Consider the following 6,183-nt stretch of genomic DNA (forward strand, 5'->3'; position numbering starts at 1 on the left):
TTTAAAAGAAAACAAAGTTGGTCTTATATGAACTTTCACAAATTTTCTTTCTCTTTGGTAGTTATGATATTTTGCCACTTTCTTCGGTAAGAGAATATATTCAGGTTTGTCTTTATTTCCTATTAATTAAATGATGAAAGATAAAACTTTAAGTAATTACTCATGTGTCCTATATGGAAGCATTAAAATCAGAGAGAGCACTGTCACTGAAAGGATATGTCACTCAAGAATTCATTAAACATTCATTAGCCTCACCTCAGGTAAAGGAGTCCTGGTTTACATATTTGCAGATTTGCATACGTATGCCCTGAACAAGATTTCGAAAATGTTTATGATCCTATGACCACGTTAATTATGAATTTCCAAACAGATATTTGTGAAATCCTCACCGAATGTGGTCATTATTTTTTCTTTTTTTCCTATCATGTCCTTTATGCAGTTCAATATACAAGATGACACCAAGATAATACAAGTGAAGTTCCACTTTGAGTGTCTCCATCTCCCTCCCCTGAATCTTGATCAAGAGGCTGCCAAAGCCAGAAGGGGATTGGAGTAGGGTGATCACCGGGAAAGCTGCTGTGCTTGGCCTGGCAGATGGGGAAATGGAAAGGTTCCACTTCACAACCTGAATGACGTCCTCCAGCGTATGGTCTTTACCCACTTTTTGAGGATTGTGTTTCACAGCAAGCCCCCCAGACTGGAGTGTATTTAAACTCTTTGATAAGGTTTTTGTGAATCTTCAAGCAGAAATCCTCCACCATGGTCCTGGGGTAATGCACCACCACTGGGGATCTGTGATCTGGCAGCTGGCCTTTGGGTCTAATGTAAATCCTCACTAGTTTCAGATAGGCCCAGATCTTTTCCAACAAGTCATCAAAATTCCAGCAGTGATGGGCAGAGATGGCTACACAGTGAGGCACCTTATAAATGATATCCAATTCCTTAACGGAAATCTCATCAATCTTATTTAACACATAGATACAGGGGATATAAACTCTGCTTCTTCCTACCACATCAGTGAAGTCATCCGCTGTGGCATTGCTAAGCAGAGTGACATCAGCATTATGAATTTTGTATTCAGTCAGAATGCTCCTCACGGTTTCAGCATCCACCTCACTCTGAGGGCAAGCGGCCATGAGATAAATGCCTCCCTTATCTTTCTTTTTTTTTTTTTAAGATTTTTTTTTTTTTTTCCTTTTTCTCCCCAAAGCCCCCCGGTACATAGTTGTGTATTCTTCGTTGTGGGTTCCTCTAGTTGTGGCATGTGGGACGCTGCCTCAGCGTGGTCTGACGAGCAGTGCCATGTCCGCGCCCAGGATTCGAACTGACGAAACACTGGGCCGCCTGCAGCGGAGCGCGCGAACTTAACCACTCGGCCACGGGGCCAGCCCCTCCCTTATCTTTCTTCTTAAAGCCAGTGTTAGGGAGTTTGCTGTTCAAGCAAATGCCAAAGACTTCCAACTCATTTTCAATTACTTTTTTATGTCTCAAGGGTTTCAGGACATCCAAAACAATCAGGATCAAGTTATACGTTTGCAGCACTGTAATGACTTGATGGCCTCTACCTTTCCCATCCTTGGCACCCTTTACGGTACCTGGGAGATCCAGGAGTTGGATCTTGGCACCTTTGTATCTGATGATGCCAGGCACAGATGTCAGAGTAGTGAACTCATAGGCTGCCATCTCGGAATATACCCCTGCCAGCTTACTGAGCAGTGTTGCCTTCCCCATAAATGGAAAAGCCACAAACCCAGTTCTAGTGTCACCTGTCTTGGCCATATCAAAACCCTCTCCTGGCCCACCACCACAACCACCTTTTGGAGTAATGAGTTCTCTGCCAAGCTTAGCAAAGCTAGCCTTAACCGCCCGAGGTAATGTGCTGTGGCTTTGTTCTTTTGAGTCCGAGCCATCTTGGCTTCGATCTTCAGGATCTTGGCTAAGGTGCTGCTGACAGCGGTGAGTCCCTGGAGGCTCACCCACCAGTGGACCGGCCAACGACCACCAGGCGCTACTGCAGTGCGCAGGTGCGTACGTCCTACTCCTCGCAAGAGACAGAGCGGAGTAGTCCTCTCCCTCTCAGCCAACCACCCTCCGTCTGCTTTTTTGGAGGTTTTCTGTCATTTCTTTATTGGGGAGTGGGATGTGTGATTCAGTATGGATCTCTGTGCTGTCCCCTGTGTGGACCCAGGTATGGGTTGTCAAAAACCAAACTGCACACTTAGTGAAACAAAGCAGAAAGTTGAGTTTATTGCAAGAGTTTCGACCTGCAAGCTGGGAAACTCAAGGCTATGGGAGCAATGAGTTCCGAACTGCTCACAGACTAAAGGTTTTTATGGCGTAAATGCGGAAGTAATTTGGCTTTTTCAGCTGATTCATTGCCTAGCGGTCTTCTTCCTTATTTGGATCGGGGTAGCTGAGTCAGGGAAACAAGGAAGTCCAGAGATGACGTGAACAGCCCTGGCTTTTGGGGATTGGCTGGCGTCCTCTGCTGATTTCTTAGAAAACCTGTAAATTCCTGCAATTATGTTAGGTAAGGTTAAATTTCGTTTTTCTTTAATGCGCCTGCGTTGGCCAACTCCATTTTGTCCCCACCGTGAGTCCATTTTTGTTTTGGTTTTACTGTCTAGTCTATGTATATACACGTCTGTGGAAGACCAGAACTCTGCTGGGCTGGGGAGGTCAAGCTCTTTTACAAGAGAGTATTAGGTAGAGACCAAAGCCAGAGGATGGGTGGCTTCTGAGGCTGCACCCCCATCCTGGAGGGAAGCCAGTTTTATCCGATTGCCAGGGTGCAGCTGACAGAGCTGGGGGCCACGAAGGGTGGGCTGAGAGGAGCTTAGGTGGACAGAACAGCTTCTGTCTCCCCACCCTGCCCTAGATTGGTGGCCAGGTCCAGTCATGCCCTTGAGGTAGGTCATCAGGCTTCTCGGGGAGGGGACCTGAAGACCCCTAGTGCTTGGTGGGACCACACCTTGGGCCGTTCTCCATGTCATGCCTGTCAGAGTCCATGACTCTTCATCTTTCATGATAACTTGTAGTGATCAAATGTTTGGGGGAGGAATGACAAGTTGAATTCTTGATTATAATAAAATTCCATATGGAATGTTCCATGAACTGTGGCTCAAGAACCATCAGCAACTTGGCAGATTGATGTGAATTCTACTGTTGTCCCTTTCACCGTTTCTCTCCATCCAGGCTGTGGTGTATACAAAGCAGATACTAAAGTGGAGATTTAGCAGGTGCTACATTATCTATGATTTTTGAGATATTATGTTAAAGGAAGGTTACAGAATTTAGAGTAAGGAAAAACGGTAACAATTTTATTTCTTTTAAAAGTTTTGTTCTGAAAATTGTCAGTCATTAGGTTTAGTTAATACTAGAGAAGACTTTGGATTTTGTTATGAAAGGAATAGTTTATTCACATACAGAAAAGGGTGCATTGATTAGCAGGAGTCAGTATGTGGTAACTTAGAATAAACTTTGCCAAAACCTCCCCTGATTTCAGCATTTGGCAGGGTTTGACTGATATAGCAGGAACAATGTATCATGTTTGGAGCTAATCACTTAGTTTTTTAGGAATTACTTAAAGGCAACATAGAGACATGCAGACAAGATGATTCTAATGATAAGCAAATTTTTAGCTTGTTATACCAATGTAACAGAAGATTCCTATATAGAAGCTAACTGGCACATTTCTGTTGAAATTTATTAATGACTTAAGACACGGAGGCATACTTATGAAACTGATGAACATTCATGTAGCAGTAGAAAATTAATAGCTAATATAATCTAGAGTAGAATCAGAAATATCTCTAGAGTTGGAAATAATGGGCTGAATTAATAAAAGTATATGAAATGTCCAGAATAGGCAAATTCATAGAGACAGAGAGTAGATTAGTGGTTGCCAGGGTCTGGAGGAAGTGGGGAACGGGGAGCGGCGACTAATGAATGGTTGCATTTTGGAAGGATGAAATGTTTTGGAATTAGATAACGGTAATGGTTGCATAATTTTGTGAATACGCTAAATTTTACACTTTAAAAGGGTGAATTTTATGGTAAGTGAATTATATCTCAATAAAAAGTTTTAAAAAGCATTTATAGTTAATAAACTGGGACTAGAAGAAAAACTTATGAAGTATAGAAGGAAATTAATGCAGTAAAGAATTTTTATCTTGCACATGTAGCCAGGTGAACTCTAGTTGTATTCTCTTGAACTCATGCATTAAAAAAATGAATAAAAATAGAAATATACTGTCTCCATTATTATTTAGCATTGTCTTAGATATTCTAACCAGGTTATATGTTTTAAATATTCTAACATGACGTGTATCATATTTAAATACCAGGAAAGAGAAGGCAATATTGTATTCAATGCATATGATTTGATTCTCTATATAGAACACACAAAGGATTTAAAATGAAAACACTTTGATTGGAAAGAATTCAAAAAGGTGGCTGGATAAAAAAGAATTGTTTACGAAAGTCAACAGCTTTCCTATATGCTATTAATAAGCAAATATAACAGAAAATGAAATGGGAAAGAGCTTATTCACGATAACAGTCTAAATAATAAAATACTTGGGAATTAAATTCATGAGATATGTACAAAGAAGAAATCCTTATAGGGGTCTCAGAGATGGGTAATTCTAGGAAACTGAATGAAAACAATTTCGTATACTTGCATACATGCATTTTTCTAGGTAGAGATCTAAAACTTCCATCAGATTCTCAAATGGCTTTAAGAAACAAGACAGTTTACGTATCATTGCCCATAAAGTAGCAGTATGTGGAACGGTATAATGAGAATACACTGATAAACAGGTAGAAGAATAGTTTGATAGACAAATAAGTTGGAATAGACAGATAAGTGGAAGCATGTAGAAAATAAAAATTAGGAACTAGTGTACTTAAGTATTTGGTGTATGATAAAGGTGATATCTCAAATAATAGAAACAAGGTTAGATTATTAAATAGTTTCAAGAAAATAGATAATTATTTAGAAAACTATATGTAGTTCTCTACGTCTTCCCATACACCAAAATTTCAGATTTATTAAAGATCTTATATAACAATTAAATTTAAAAAAGTATTAGAAGAAAATATAAATGAATTTTAATGTAACATATGAGTCTTGAAGAACACCTCAAATAAACCATTATTAAGAAATGATTATTCTTTTGAATACAGGAAAATATAGGAACTTCACACAGAGTATAGAAGGCAAATAACAAATCGAGAAAAGCACTGCAATGTATATGGCAAGGTTTAATGTCGTTAATACCCAAAACTCTAAAAATACTTCAAAGAGAGAGAACAAAAGAAAAGTGGCCAAATGCCAAGAAAAAAGCAATTTCTAAGAAGAAATACAAATAACCAGTAGACATATAAAATGTTCAAATGTACTAGTAATCACAGAAATTCAAATTTAAATAACAATAATGTAGCACTGGCTAATATTAAGAAGTCTCATAATAACCAGTGTTTAAGCTGGAGTTAGGAAATGGGCTTTCTATTCATAGACTGATGATCAGGGTGTAAATTGCCATCGTGTTCCTGAATGGCAATTTGCCAATATCTATCAAAAACCTTTAAAATGTGTGTAAACTTTGACCCAACAATCACTGCTCTCAGAATGTGTCCCAGAGAAATTATTGTGTAAATACTCACAAATGTATATTTGAGAATTGGTTTTGCAGCATTTTTTATAATTGTGGAAGTTTTAAACAGTATTAAGTAAGTTAAATGAATTACGGCTGTGGTGATAGAAATTTCCAACAATAGCCATATTTCCAGTCCCACGTGCTCTTCCTTTACCTTTTCACTACCCCGTTTACAGTTTGAGTCTGTTTTCCCTCCCTCTGAGCCTAGGCAGGACTTTGTGGCTCCCTCACTGAATAGAATATAATGAAAGTGAAATTGGGTGACTTTTAAAGGCAGTATGACTTTCCACCTGGCTTTCTCTCTTTTAGGAATTTTCTCCCTTGAAACCCTGCTTGTTGTATTTCCATGTTTTGGAAGCCCAGACCACATGGCAAGGTCACTTGTAGGTGTTCTAGCAAAAACAACTAGGGTCACTGCTGACAGCCAGCAACTACTATGACATGTAAGTGAGTGAGATTTCAGATCATTCCAGCCTCCAGCTTTTGAGCCACTACAGCTGATGCTAAGTAGAGCAGAGACAAG

At 39.5% G+C, this 6,183-nt stretch overlaps 1 pseudogene; it reads right to left on the bottom strand.

The window, feature by feature from the left end:
• Positions 1-385: 385 nt before the first annotated feature.
• Positions 386-3,026, bottom strand: LOC103540855 (developmentally-regulated GTP-binding protein 1 pseudogene; annotated as a pseudogene).
• Positions 3,027-6,183: the final 3,157 nt, after the last annotated feature.

Source organism: Equus przewalskii, chromosome 4 (assembly GCF_037783145.1).
Source record: "Equus przewalskii isolate Varuska chromosome 4, EquPr2, whole genome shotgun sequence".
Taxonomy (NCBI): Eukaryota; Metazoa; Chordata; class Mammalia; order Perissodactyla; family Equidae; genus Equus; species Equus przewalskii.